This window comes from Phoca vitulina, unplaced genomic scaffold, assembly GCF_004348235.1.
Source record: "Phoca vitulina isolate PV1807 unplaced genomic scaffold, GSC_HSeal_1.0 scaffold22, whole genome shotgun sequence".
NCBI classification, from domain to species: Eukaryota; Metazoa; Chordata; class Mammalia; order Carnivora; family Phocidae; genus Phoca; species Phoca vitulina.
Window position 1 is genome coordinate 30,075,975 of NW_022589725.1, and position 15,679 is coordinate 30,091,653.

Below are 15,679 nucleotides of genomic sequence, written 5' to 3' on the forward strand. Positions count from 1 at the left end.
AGCTATTAGAATGTTTAGCCTCCTTTGGTAATACATCTCACTGTGAGGCTGTTCTTAGTAGAATGTCTCAGTATCTGGCTGCAATTTCTTTTGCTACCATCATACTCTTTTGTAGACCTCTAAGACTTGTTAATAATAGTTAACTCTGTAGTATCTCCTATACTTTGACTTTCTCTGGAAGAAACAATGCTTAATCCCTTATTTATTGGACCTATTTTCAACCTGAAGGGTTAGAAGTTACTGCCTGATTTTGAAGCTCTGTAGCAAAGCCCCACATTGAGGATTGTCAGCTCATCAGATTTACTTAGGTTTAGAAGAGTGATATTCTTATCCCTCTTCAGCATTTCTTTCCTCTTACCCGTGTGAAGTGTCCGTTTGCCATGATTAGGATACCCCTGCCTTAAATCGAATCCCACTCTCTACTTGGGTCCTGATAGAGTAGAATGTATTTGCCTCTTCTGGAAATAATCCAAGTTTAGAGCTCCATTCATAATTCTGGTCATAGACGTCTCCAGTATTTTTTCCCACCCTGTGTCCACTGGGATCCTTCAGCATGGCTTTGCTGCAAACGTGTTTCTTCCCAAAATTAGTAATTAAGTCAGGTCCTCTGAATAATTATTTCTGTTTGCTGAGCTGAGGATTAAATGCTGTCATCATTGTCTTCTGTGCTTGATATTTGTAGAATCATCCCATTTCTGAGTAATCTCAGACGTATTTTAGAATGTACTGAAGCCCTGTATAAAAGCATAAATGAAGGCACTTTAAGTGGGAGAACACTAGTGGTTGTTAAGGAATGCTCAAGTGAAAACAAAACAGCTTTCATCTGAGTCGTTGAAGAGGAGTGTTTTGTGTATTATTAGGTGTTTTGTGTTCCTTTTACTTTTTGAAATGATATGTATTTTATCCAGATAATTCTCTGAAGTGCCTGAAGCAATGTACTATAAACACTATAATTTTATAAGGGGCCACAATTTAAGTATGTGGGGATATGATACATCTGATCGTTTTGATAAAAATTGACGTGATTTATGCGAAGAGTTTTAATCAAAATTTATTTCCAAATCCTTTGGACTTTCAGAAACACTTCAGTGAAACAACAGTGCCTGTCTTGCTCTTTCAGCTTTTTATCTCTTTTATGGTCTTTGGTAGAACAGGATGCAGAGAGCATGTTTTACACGCTTGCTGTGTTTTGCTTAATTTTGAGTTTTTGGTTTCCAGCTCCAGTATGAAAAGCCCTCTGAGAGCTGAAAGGATGATGGAACACAAACCAACTGCTAATAAATACATTTTCTTTATTTTAGGATTCTCGGGGCTGCTTTGACAATTTTAAGACTTAAATAAAGTAGTTTAATTTCCTTTTTCTAGTTTTATAATACAATTGACATGTAACACCCTATTAGCTTTAGTTGTACAACATGATGATTTGATATCTGGGTATATTGTGAAATGATCACCAGTGTTACATTCCGTTAGTTCATCACCTCATGTAGTTACAGTTTTACTTTTCTTGTGATGAGAACTTTTAAGATCTACTCTCCTAGCAACTTTCAAATATGTGATACAATATTGTTAATTTTGTTCACTTCGGCATACCTTATATCCCAGAGTTTATTTATCTTACAACTGGAGGTTTGAACCTTTTGGCCACTTTCACCCATTTCACCCACCTTCCACCTCCTGCCTCTGGCAACCACCAATCTGTGCTCTGAATCTATGAGATGGGTTTTTTAGATTCTACATGTATGTGAGATTGTATAGTATTTGTCATTCTCTGACTGAAAGCCCTTAAGGTCCATCCATGTTCTTGCAAATGGCAGGATTTCCTCCTCCTCCCCTGCCTTACCCCTCCCCTCCCCCCCTCCTCCCCACTCCCTCTCCTTCTTCTTCTTCCTGAATAGTATTCTCCTGTGTCTATATACCATCTCTTCTTTATGTATTCGTCTATCAGTGGACACTTAGGTTGCTTCCATGTCTTGGCTATTGACTTAATTAGATTTAGTGTTTATTTTCACTCCTTTGCTCTTTAATGACTAGAACTTTATTTTAAATTTACATTTAGTTTATTTCTCTTAACTTGTTGTTAAGGATTGAATAGCAGGAGGATTGTCCCCTTTATTTCCTGTTCTGTTCCCTACCCGCCTCACCTTTCAGGCTTTTCCTCACTAGCTGCAGCTCCTCCCCTTAGGCCCCGCCCACCTCAACTGTCTTCATTGAAATAGAGCTTATTGCTTTATGACTGAAGCATGTGGAGGTATGATGAGTTCAGGTTCAGCTTGGGCTAGGTGCCCTCTGTCATCACCGCTGTGACTGTTCTCTGGGATTCTCTGAGCCCTGCTTTCCCCCCGTGCATGTCAGCCTTGTCCTCAGGCAGGCCTTCTGCAGGATGGTCATGATGGTTGCAGTCTTCACAGTTCACCATCCCAAGAAGGAGAGCAAGTCTTTGTTTCTGCATTTCAAGCGGAAGTCCTGAAGGTCACTTTGATTGGGCCAGCTTAGGTCACATGGCCACCCTTGAACCAATATGGGATGGACTGCGTGACTCAGTTTAGGTCATGTGTTTCGTAGATACGGAGTTGACCTCCTGGGGGCCACCTGGAGCCACAGTGGAAGTCTGGGGTTGTTGGAAAGCGGGATAGGAGAGATGCCTTCTGGAAGGGCTACCTGAAAGTGCCACTTGTGTGTCCTTGATTTGTTTTGTTGGTGGCTCCTGGGAGGTGGGATTAATAGAAGGGGTGTGGTCAAGGGGAGTAGGCGGTCCTAGCAGAACTGCCTTTCTGGCAGTGGGGATGGAGAGGGGTCTGTCACAGATGTGTGTGCAGTTAATGAGGGTACCCCCTTTTCTGGGTACCTGGGAGGGAGGAGCAAGTAGCGTAATTCCCCCAAATGGCTCTTTGAGGCCTGTTCTGCCCCAGTTGGTCTTGAGTTGGTACTTGAAACCAAGCTGACCCACCACACCCACAGGACCAGAATTCTCAGCACCCTTGACCTGTTTGGGTGTAGTTTGTTTGGAACTCTCAGGCTTTGCTTCTGCCATGGCACCCCTCCCCACTCTGGTCCAGTTCAGCTGGCCCCCTGACCCTTTGGCTTTGTGGGAGCATCTCCTCTTCTCAAGAACTTGCCTACCTTGCCTTATGCTCCTATTCACTATTGCTGCATAGCATACTACCCCAAAATGCAGTGGCTTAAAAATAACCCTTCTGTCTTCCTCACAGTTTTGTGGGTCAGGAATCTAAGAGGGGCTTAGCTGGGTGCTTGTCTCTGATCCATATGGTGTTGGCTGGGGCTGGAGGATCTACTTCTAAGATGGCCCATGTGCATCTTGCTTCCCCTCTCTTTCCCACCTCATCTTATTCTCCAGGGTCTCTCCCCATCATTTGGGCTTCTCGCAGCCTGGTGGTCTGTGGGTAGCTTGATTTCTAACATTGTGGCTGGCTTCTCCCACAGTGAGCACTCCAAGACCAGGCGTTTCAAGAGATAGGAAATGAGAGTGCCAGCCCCTTGAGGCCAGGCCTGGAAAGGGGTACAGCATCACTTCTGCCATATGCTATTGGACAAAGCAGTCTCACAGCCCACCCAGCTTCCAGGGGAGGGATGGAGACCCACCTTGCAATGGAAGGGATGTCAGAATTTGTGGCCATCTTTAATCCTGCATGGCTCATAACTCTGGTGCTTTCAAAGGGTTTTTCCTGTTCTCTGGCTCTTCCTCTGATAATTGATTTAGGGGGAAAAACCCAGTGCATACATTCATCAGCTTTTGCCCTCTGCTGCAGAATGAGCCAGAGGTTAAGGGTGCTTTATTGGACACCCAGAGTGACTGAGTGGGCCCAGGAAACTGGGTCCAGATGTGGCCCTCGGCAGCCCATTGGGAATCTCCATCCTTCAGAAAGAGCACTGAAAGTAGTGTTCAGTGGGAGGCATTACATGCTCTCAAAGTTGAGTATTAAACATGCATTGCTTCTATAGTTAGGAAAAAAAATAAATGTTATACCAAAACGGAATAGTTGAAAGAGAGCTCTCTGCTCTCAAGCTTCTTGTTCCAACACTGAGCCATTTGTAATGGGCCCAGGGAAGCAATCACCTGTTGGCTTTGTTGAGCAAATCAGAAGCTGCCATGGTATTAAAAAGAGCTACCTGTGTATTCTCTGTGGGGTCTGATCTCTTGTGGGCGGCAAAGAGCTAGACCAGCGTGGAAAGACATCTCAGGAGAGCAGCTCTCTGAGTGCCTCAGCTCTGTTCACTCCGTGGTACGGCCATTAGGTCAGTGGCTCCTTCAGGTTCGTTCACAAAGAGAAGGCACCAGGAGGAGGAAGCCCACATCTAGTGTTTGCTTTGTGGTTAGTGTGTAATTTTTATGGATTTGTTTAATTTCCTACTCTTTTTACTACAATAAAGCATGTTAGCAATCTGAGTGAGCTTTCAGTGGAAGCCTTTTATATGCTTCGGCAAGGACTCGGATGCCAGAGGCATTATTGTTAATGTAAATTTAGGAAATCACAATGTGAGATCACATCTTCATTTTTTTTTTTTAAAGATTTTATTTATTTATTTGACAGAGACACAGCGAGAGAGGGAACATAAGCAGGGGGAGTGGGAGAGGGAGAAGCAGGTTTCCCGCAGAGCAGGGAGCCCGATGCAGGGCTCGATCCCAGGACCCTGGGATCATAACCTGAGCCGAAGGCAGACGCTTAACGACTGAGCCATCCGGGCGCCCCGCATCTTCACTGTTAATAAATGGCAAGGCTGGTGGACTGTGGTACAGGCCGATCGCTCTCGCGAAGTCTCATGCAGATGTGTGAGTGATGTTGGCCAAATTAGTTTTCTTTTAAATTTTATTTATTTATTTGACAGAGAGAGAGAGTGAGAGAGGGTACGGAAGCACGGAGGAGCTGGAGAGGGAGAAGAAGCAGGCTCCCAGCTGAGCTGGAGCCCGATGCGGGGTGGCTCAGTCGATCCTAGGACACTGGGATCATGATCTGAGCTGAAGGCAGATGCTTAACGACTGAGCCACCCAGGCGCACCAAGTTTTCTGTCACTCCTTCCTTTTCATTCATTCTCTTCAGTGATTTGCTTACCAGCTTCCTTTATTTATTTCCGCCTCTTTTAGGTGTTAGACGTACACTATGTCATCTCTGTGACTAGTTTACTAACTCCCCTTTGCCCCAATGGCAAACTATATCCATTTTTGTTTTTGTTTTTGTTTCTTTTAAAAGATTTTATTTTTAAGTAATCTCTGCACCTAACGTGGGGCTCGAACCTACATCTCCAAAATCAAGAGTCGCATGCGCCACCGACTAAGCCAGCCAGCCTCCCCAATCCATTTTTGTTTTTAGATCCTAGCTTTTCATGATTCCTTGATTTGCTTAGTTGATTTTCCAAGTTGAACAACAGCCTACTTTTTACCAGTTCTTCTTTCCCCACCTGTCTGGAGCCACATTATAAACAGTGTCATAGATGTGGTGGTGGTTCAGTATCCTGCGGTAATGGCAGAGCACTTGCCTTATGCATCACACTGTAAGTGCTCAGTTATTTTGTGTGATGAGTGCGCCTTGGCCCAGGGAGATGAGGACAGGCTTATTTTGGTGGCTCTACTGTTCCATCCATTTGCTTCCTCCTTGGGTTCCTTCTCCTTCCCCCCCGTCTTTATTCTCCTTCACCCCTTTTATCTCATTTCTTGAGTCCCTCCATACTTTCGGTCGTGAATTGTGGGGTCAGCCTCTTTTTCTTGCCCAGTAGAGTCTGTTATTGCAGCTCAGTTTGAAGACATAAAGGCCATTTTTAAAAAAGAAGATGTAGGCATAGGCGTAAAGAAACTCACTATCGTCATAATCTGAGGACATGAAGTAACCCAGGATGAAAGGAAGAGTCTGAATCTCTCAGCAGAAGTAGGACAAATTTAAAACCATATTGTTTTGGGGTCCACAAATTCAGAAATGTTGATAAATTAGTTGGCTCTCTATATTTTCTTCAAACAAAGGGTGTATTAAATGATAGCGTACATGGTATCGTGTCTCAATTGCTTTTTCTTTTCTTTGCTGTGCCCTGAGGGGATCCTCCAGTTTACTAATTTTTTCTTTGATCATGTCCAGTGTGGAGTTTATTTATTTATTTATTTATTTATTATTTATTTATTTATTTATTTTTTTATAAGGAAAGTTCTCTCTCTCTTTTTTTAAAGATTTTATTTATTTATTTGACAGAGACAGAGATAGCGAGAGCAGGAACACAAGCAGGGGGAGTGGGAGAGGGAGAAGCAGGCTTCCCGCCGAGCAGGGAGCCCGATGTGGGACTCGATCCCAGGACCCTGGGATCATGACCTGAGCCGAAGGCAGACGCTTAACGACTGAGCCACCCAGGCGCCCTAGTCTGGAGTTTAGCCTGTCATTTGAGTTTTAAGTCAGTCACTTATTTTTTATTCTCAGTATTTATTCTTTCTAAAATTAACTTCTTTTTTATTGTGGTAAAATACATGTAACATAAAATAAACCATTTTAAAGTGTAGAGTTAAGTGATCAAGTTGTGTAACCATCACCACTGTCTAGTTTCAAAACATTTTCATTACCCCAAAAAGAAACCCTATGCGCATTAAGTAGCCACTTCCCATTCTCCCCCACCCCTAGCCCTGGCAACCAGGAATCTGCTTTTGGTCTCTATGGATTTGCCTCATCTGGATATTTCATATAAATGGAACCATACAATCAATATGCAGCCTTTTGTGTCTGGCTTCTTTGACTTAGCATAATATATTCAAGGTTCATCTTTTGAACATGCATTGTGCATACATACATACATACATACATTGTAGTATATTATCAGTACTTCATTCCATTATATGAAGAATATTCCACTGCATGAATATATCACATTTTGTTTATCCATACATTCATTGATGGACACTTGGCTTGTTCCCAGCCTTTTAGCTATTGTGAATAGGGCTGCTATACACATGTGTGGACAAGTTTTTGTTTGAGCACCTGTTTTCAGTTCTTTTGGTTATATACTCAGGAGTGGAATTGCTGGATCATATGATAATTCTGTTTAACTTATTGAGGCACCGCCAAATTCTTTTCCACAGTGACTTTTTACATTCCCACCAATGAGGGTTCCGATTTCTCTGCATCCTTGCCAATACTTGTTATTTCCTTTTTTATTTTTATTTTTTGATTATAGCCATCCTGGTGGGTGTGAAGTGGTACAGCATGATGGTTTTGATTTGCATTTTTCTTTCTTTTTTTTTTTTAATTTTATTTATTTGACAGAGAGACACAGTGAGAGAGGGAATACAAGCAGGGGGAGTGGGAGAAGGAGAAGCAGGCTTCCCGCTGAGCAGGGAGCCCGATGTGGGGCTCGATCCCAGGACCCTGGGATCATGACCTGAGCCGAAGGCAGACGCTCAACGACTGAGCCACCCAGGTGCCCCTTGGTTTGCATTTTTCTAATGGCTAATGATATTGAGCATCTTTTCATGTGCTTGTTGGCCATTTGTATATCTTCTTTGGAGAACTAGCTATTCAAATTCCTCACTCATATTATTTTATTTTATTTTTATTTTTAATTTTTTAAAAAAGATTTTATTTATTTATTTGTCAAAGAGACAGAGAGAGTGCACAAGCAGGGGGAGCTGCAGGCAGAAGGAGAAGCAGGCTCCCCGCTGAGCAAAGAGCCCAATGCGGGACTCAGATCCCAGGACCCTGGGGTCATGACCTGAGCCAAAGGCAGACACTTAACCGACTGAGCCACCAAAGCGTCCCATCATCACTCATTTTAAAATTGAATTGTTTGAGGTACGCCTGGGTGGCTCAGTCGGTTAAGCACCCAGCTGTTGATCTCAGCTCAGGTCTTGATCTCAGGGTTGTGAGTTCAAGCCTCGAATTGGGGCTCACAATGAAAATTGAATTGTTTGTCTTTTTTTTTTTTTTTTTTTACTGAATTGTAAATAATTTATAAATTCCAGATACCAGACCCGTATTAGTAATATGATTTGCAAATATTTTCTCCCATTCTGTGGGTTGTCCTTTCACTTTCTTGATGGTGTCCTTTGATGCACAAAAGTTTAAAAATTCTTTTTCTTTTCTTTCTTTCTTTCTTTTTTTTTTTTGGCTCAGTGTGGGGCTTGAAATCATGACCTGGAGATCAAGAGTCTCATCTCCACTAACTGAGCCGCCAGGCACCCCTAACATATTTTTTTTTTATTGAAGTGTAGTTGACATACAATATTATATTAGTTTCAGGTGTGCAACATAGTGATTTGACATTTATATACATTACAAATGCTCACCTTGGTAAGTGTTGTTACCGTCTGTCAGCGTACAAGTTATAACAATATTATACACTGTAGTCCCTGTGCTTTACTTTATATCCCTGTGACTTATTCATTTTATAACTGACAGTTTGTACCTCTTAATCCCCTTCACCTATCTCACCCATCCCCCACCCCTAAGTTTTTAATTTTGATGAAATCCAGTTTTATTTTTTTTTTGTGTGTGTTTTTTGGTTTTATATCTAAGAAACCATTACCAAAGTCCATGTCGTGAAGGTTAACCTTATGGTTTCTTCTCAAGAGTTTTATAGTTTTAATCCATACAGGTAGGTCTTTGATCCATTTTCAGTTAATTTTTGTGTATGGTGTGAGGTAAGGATCTAACTTCATTGTTTTGCGTGTGAATATCCAGCCTTTCCATCATCATTTGTTGAAAAGACTATTCTTCCCCATTGAATGGTCTCTGTACTCTTGTTGACTATATATGTATGGGTTTATTTATGAACCTTCAGTTCTGTTTCATCGTTATGTATGCCTGTTCTTATGCCAGTGCTTACACTGTTTTGATTACTATAGCTTTGTGTAGTAGGTTTTGAAATTGAAAATTGTAAGTCTTCCAATTTTGTTGTAATTGATTTTTGAATAGGTAATATGATCAGATAGTTCATACATCAAAATGATATGAAAAGGTCTGCCTTGGGAAGCCATGCTCTCACTCATGTGTCACCCACTCTGTTTCCCTTACTCTCTGTAGGGAAGCACTTTTAATTTTTTCTATCTTTCTAGTGTTTCTTCACGCACATGTGAGCAAATATGAATATATGTATCTTTTTATACAAAGGTAGCATCTTTAACAAATTGTTATTATTATTACTATTTTTAAAGATTTTATTTATTTATTTGACAGAGAGAGACACAGTGAGAGAGGGAACACAAGCAGAGGGAGTGGGAGAGGGAGAAGCAGGCCTCCTGCTGAGCAGGAGCCCGATTCGGGGCTCGATCCCAGGACTCTGGGATCACGACCTGAGCTGGAGGCAGATGCCCAATGACTGAGCCACCCAGGCGCCCCTTTAACAAATTATTTTAAAAAGGATTTCATAGTGTGTTCTAGAGATTCTTTCCTTATTAGTTCATAGAGAACTTCCTCACACCTTTCGTAACAGCTGTGCAGTGTTCTGTAGTGGGACCAGAGCCTAGCTTATTTAATCTATTTTAAATCTCATTTAATCTGTATTGTTGGACTCTTGGGTTGTTTCTGATTTTTGGCTCTTGAAAACAACAGAACAATGGTGATGTAATGAATAAATTTGTACATAGGCCATTTCATGTTCAGGCAGGCATACCTGGGGATAAATTCTCAGAAGTGGGATTGCTAGATAGTGCTTGATGGTCCTCTGTGGGCATTGACCTTTTTTCAATGTGTGAGACATGTTCTTCACCGTTTTGTTAACAGAGTGTATTTGATCTAGAATGTTGTCTTTCTTACTGGTGAAAATGGCATCTCCTTTTAGTTTTAATTTGCAGGATATGGTTGAACATTTTTCAGATCTTTGTGTGATTTGTATTTCCTTTCCTGTGAACTGTTCATGTGCTTTGATTAGGTTCTTTATTTCTGTGAGCTTTTAATATGTGCTGTGAGTTGCAGATATTTTTCATCCATTTTGTCATTTGTCCTTTGTCCTTGCTTTAAGGGTTGTTTGCTGGATAGACCTTTTTTTTTTTTAAATTTAATTTAATTTATTTATTTTAAAAGATTTTATTTATTTATTTGAGAGAGAGAAAGAACAAGAGAGAGCATGAGCAGGGGGAAGGGGAAGGGGGAAAGGGACAAGCAGACTCCCTGCTGAGCAGGGAACCCAATGTGGGGCTTGATCCCAGGACCCTGAGATCATCCTGAGCTGCAGGCAGACACTTAACTGGCTGGACCAGCCAGGCGCCTGCCTGCCTGCCTCCCTTCCTCCCGCCCTCCCTTCCTTCTAAAAATTTTATTTATTTATTTTAGAGAGAGAGAGAGCATGAGCAGGGGTGGGGGGTGGGGGGAGGGAGAGAGAGAGAATCCCAAGCAGATTCCATGTGGAGCTTGGAGCCATGACCCTGAGATCATGACCTGAACCGGAACTAAGAGTTGGATGCTCAACCAACGGAGTCACCCAGGTGCCCCTGTGTTTTTTTGTTTTTTTAAGTAGGCTCCGTGCCTAGCGTGGAGCCCAACATGGGGCTTGAACTCACGACCCTAAGATCAAGACCTGAGCTGAGATCAAGAGTCAGATGCTTAACTGACTGAGCCACTCAGGTGCCCCAAGGACAGACATTTCTGATATTAATTTTTTGAAATGTCTGCTGGATTTTGAATCATAGTTTCTTAGGATTTTTATGACATTTCCTACTCCAAAGTTACAAAGAAATCTGGCTATTTTCCCCCCAGTGCTTTTATGCTTTCATTTTTTATTTTGAAATCCTAGATCCATTTGGAGTTTATCTTGTATACAATGTAGAACATAGATCCAAAGTTTATCTTTCTTAGGTGGTTATGAAATGGTTTCCCAAAACAGTTATTTAAAAAACCATCTTTACCTCCACTAATCTGAGATTCTGACTTCATCCCATATGAATTCCTATATGTGTTTATGAACTGTTAAGTTTTGTTTCTAGTCTGTGGTTTTTTTTTTTTTTTTTTGGTCTATTTATATGATGAAGAAACACTTTCAGTTATTGAAGATTTTGGTATGCTTTCATATTGGGTAAGGTGAGTCTCACCCACGTTGCTCTTTGGAGTTTTCTTGCCTATTCTTAATTGTTTTTCTGTTTGAATTTTTAAATCAGCTTGTCTAGCTCTAGAAAATAATCTGTGTTATGTTTATTTGGATCACACTCATTGTATAAATTCATGAATCCTGTGGTGCATGATGATAATCACCCTCTAGCATATTCCCTTACCTCCTTTGTTTTGTGGCCATGGGGGCTCCCCGCTCAGGGGAGGGTCAGAGTTTGCAGGCTTAGTCCTTCCAGTCTACCTTTGAGCCTCTCCGAGGCTCCTTCTGCCGTATGTCTTTTCTTCCTAGAGACTCTGAACTGGTTTAGAACCCTGCTGTGAAGCCCCTCCAAGGCCATTCTCTTCCAAAAGTGAAGACTTATTCCCTAGCCTGTGTCCCAAACCATGTCCAGTCACATCACCCAACCCAGCACACCAGAGGTTCTACAGTGAGGCTAAGTGATGATATTAATACACTCCTTTAATATAATACATAGGAAACTCATAATAAAATGCCAACAACATGGGCGCCTGGGTGGCTCAGTTGGTTAAGCGACTGCCTTCGGCTCAGGTCATGATCCTGGAATGCCAGGATCGAGTCCCGCATGGGGCTCCCTGCTCAGCAGGGAGTCTGCTTCTCCCTCCGACCCTCCCCTCTCTCATGCTCTATCTCATTCTCTCTCTCAAATAAATAAATAAATAAAATCTTTAAAAAAAAAATGCCAACAACATGGAGATGCACTGAACTTGAATGTAAACCTTCTTCCATTATTATAGTCCCAGGGAAAACTTTTAGGTCAAGCTTAAATTCTGTATCATATTCAGGTATAAAGGAATTAAAGTCTAAAATCAAACCCCATGGTCTGATGAGCTCAGAAGCCGTTCTTCCTGGTTTCTTACTTTGCTGCTCTCGATGGAAGGGTGTCCTTGCCTGGTGGGGTCCAGGCTCTTTCAGCACATCTGCGCCAGCACTGCACAAGGCTCCATGTAGGTCCTCTGGGGCCTCAAACACTGCATGTCCCTACCCAGGCTCCCTGGTGCCTCAATGAGGAGACCAGGGAGCCTTCCATGCAGTTATCCCAAGCAGAATGATGCCATGCCCGGGACCCCAGCAAAGACCAGAGATGTCCAAGCAAAGCCTGATGGCCAGAGAAAACCTTGCCTTCAGCCTCCCTGTTAGGCGAGGAGGGCTATGCCAGTTGCCTTGAATCTGACTTCAGAACTTCAGCTCAGATGAGAATTTAACCCAGAGAGAGGTTAATTTTGGGCTATTTCCCCTGGCAGCTCCTGTTTCTAGCTCTTTGGTTTGGAATTGGGGTGGCCCCTTGGTGGCAGGTGCCCTCACCTGGGAGTAGGCACTTTCATTTCCATCCTGGGCCACAGGGCCTGTTCACCGGTTCCTCTGGCCATGGAGTCCCAGGCCTGAGACATCTGCTGCCTGGAGGAGGTGTTTCTCTTGAGTGGATTGAACAGCGGCAGAGACAAGCAGAGACCCCTGATAAGGGAGACTTGAGCCTGGGGAGAAGCCACAAGATTCCAGGAATTGCCTTTCCAGTTCCCTCCATGGCCCTGGATGTGGAATGGAACCTGCCAGTGTTTCTAATGCTGCTGACTGAGGTCTAATGCGGCTGACAGGGCCTGTTATGTGCCCCTTTTTCTGCAACTGAATCCTTTCCCCAGCCAAGTCATTTAGGAAATGCTGTTACTGGAGCTGCTGGTCTTTGCTGAAAGCTCCCAGAGCCCTGGCCTCTGCTTCATAGGCTCCCTTGAGCCAGATCAGCCCGCTGGGGAATCCGTGCCCTACTGGTGGTGCCCCGAATCAGCTGAGCCCTCTGGGGAGGTGGGGGCGGGGGCACTCTACCCTCAGAGAAGCAGTTCCGTGCTGGCGGACAGAGCTACCCTAGTGCCCATGACCCACCAGGGTCCACTCCCCTGGGCTCCAGGCGTGATGCAAACCTGTAGGTCTAGACCAAACTCCATTAGCTGCGGTGGCCCTTGCCTTGCCACATGCTTATTTTGAGTCCCCCAGTTCCACACATTTGCTTGATTTCTTGGTTCCCAGCCGGTGCACCTAATGTTGGAGCCTCCATCAATAACCCTCTTCCCTGCCTGCCCAGGCTCTGAACAACTTTAAAGTAGAATGAAGAGGAAGCCTGGGTGGTGAGGACTTTGCCTTAGTGACAGAGGGAGCTGCCTTTGGGGATGTGCTCAGGTGGGCTGGCCCGAGGCTCAGGACCTGTCCCCAGAGGTAGGCCAACTCTCAGCCTGGTCATGGCTGTGCAGGCTGGCTGTGGGAAGTGTACGGGCTTGCTCCCAGCCAATCCAAGAAACCGTCAGGCCTTTTGTTCTCCATTTTTCTTCAATAGCATGTTCTTTCAGTGTGGTTTTCTTGTCCCCTGCCCCCAACCCCCATTTGCCCATATTCTACCATGGACAGTGGTAGGAGTGACAGCAGTAACAGGGACCCAGATTTCCTGCAACCTGACTGCCGGGCTGTGGGCCCAGGGCCATGCCTGTACTAACATGCATCCTCCTTGTGGTGAGTGTCCTGCTGTCATCCTTGAACCAGCCGGGGCATGGAGAGGCGGGGCAGGGCTTCTCGGGGAGTGGTGACCATCATCAAGTATTGTTCAAAGGGGTGGGATGTCAGCCTTCGCAGGTGAATGGGGCACACTGGTGTGGAGCCGGTAGAGACCTTGGACAACCAGGTCACAGCAGGTTTGGGGTTCCAGCTGGAAACGTGTGGCACAGACGTGCTTGACATGTGCCTCTCCTCCGGCTCTGGACAGAACCCTGGGACTTTGAGTTAAGGATGACTTGATTATATCACCACTGGAGCCCAGCTGTAGTTCTGCAGATATGTTTTTGTCTTTTAAGATTATTTTAAAAAATGTTTTTATTTTCTCTGGCCAGTATAATTTTTCATGGGGCTTTACTCTTTGATCTGAACTGGAAAAAATGTTCCCATTTTAAGACCTCTTAAAACATGTCTTTGGATTTATTGTCTGTACAAATGGAAATTCAGATAATAGTTCTGTTCATAACTGAAGAAAAACAGGAAAAGAAAATAAATTTCTCGCTACTTGGAGTGATAAACATGGTGAAGCATATGCTGTATATCCTGGCAACAGAAATTCAAGGTCGGAAATAATTCCTTTTCTCCTGAGTCTGCCTTCAGCTTCCCTGAGGAGAGCAGCGGCTGAAATTTGCTACTAATTGTAGCCATAATTTTAGCATGCAATTAAACACATGATTTCCTTCCCAGCTGATGTCTTTTTAGCTAGTCTGACATGGATAAAACAAACGCCCTGTAGATTTAAATGGCCACTTCAATTTGATAGGAGTTGAAGAAAAGTCACCATTGTTTGAGCACGTTTGGCTGCGCGATAGGAACGTGGTTAATCTTGCCTGTGAAAATGGTGAACAGCTTCGGTGCTTCTAATGTAGTTTCTAATGCTGCTGTCCGAGCATTGAAGGGAACCAGCCATTGGTATGCCCATTTTGCTAAGACCCTCCATGAGGTAAGGATCAGTGGAGGGAGTGATACCGGCGGGAGGAGTCCGAGATGGAACTTGTGTGGTTGTGGTGGCAGGAGCAGAGGTGCATGGAGGTCACCTCATGCGGTAGTGGGTCTGGTGTCCGAGGGAGCCCAGGACCTGAGAGCAGAGCCGCTCTCCAGGGAGGGAGTCAGAGAGGCCCCAGGCTGGCCTGCCCTGGCCTAGTGTGTCTCTTTGGTGCTTTTCTTTTCCTTGGTCTCTCTCAGAGGGTCATCTGCTCTGTAAAGGATGTTTTGTGTGAAATTAGGGCTCCTTGCCCAGGGGAGTTTGGGAACTACCAGGGTAAAGAAACTAAATAGGTTTCTCTACTCAAGGACATGTTGAGAGTCTGTTATATGCTGCTGTGCTTTGTGATTCTCTGAAGGAGAGTTCAAACAAATGTGGTTTTCCAGAAGTATGTGACCGTGGCATTCTTTATTCAAGGAATACCTGGCAGGGCACAGTTTGGGAAGCATGGTTCTGGTTGTATGGAGCCTTTTGAACAGGACTTTTTATAACAATGAACATGAACAAGTCTTGAACATGACTTTTTATAACAAGAGCAAATGCTGATTTTGCACACACCGTGTGTGAGCCGTCGTCCCAAGCACTTGCATGCATGGTCTCATTAAATTTTCCCCATGTTTTAGGTCCTCTTGTTAGCATCCCTGTGATACAGGCAAGAAACTGAGCCATTGGGAGGTTAAGAAAGTTGTCCAAAGCCTCAGAGTTTGTGAGGACTGGGCCTGTCCTTCTCTTCCCAGCCTGGGTCCTGGTTGTCCTTCAAGTCCTGGACCCTGTGTAGCCTCATCCAAGAAGCCTTTCTGATTCCTTCCCCATCCCCAACGAGGACTCGGACCCTTCTCTGGTCTCCAGAGCCAGAATCCCTCAAGGTCTCTGCTATACTGCGTTGTCACCACGATATGCCCAGCTGTCCCCCATACTGGACCACAGGGTTCATGAGTGCCAGGGCTGTCTGTGCCTGGGAGCTGAGTCTTTGGTCTCTAGCACCATGCCTGGCACATAGTTGCTGTGAGTGAAAAGCAGTGAGTGGTTTTCACATGTGGACTGGATCTCATATGCTCTCTTTGTTCCTTAATGGTAGGTGGCAGCAGAAGAGTTCCTGATGGTTCT

The 15,679-nt window shown here is 44.0% G+C and overlaps 1 protein-coding gene across 1 annotated transcript in view; it reads left to right on the top strand.

Annotated features, from left to right (window-relative positions):
* The window catches only part of DTD1 (D-aminoacyl-tRNA deacylase 1), a 161,785-nt gene that overhangs the window by 9,503 nt on the left and 136,603 nt on the right, over positions 1–15,679 (top strand). The gene's annotated exons all lie outside the window — the stretch shown is intronic.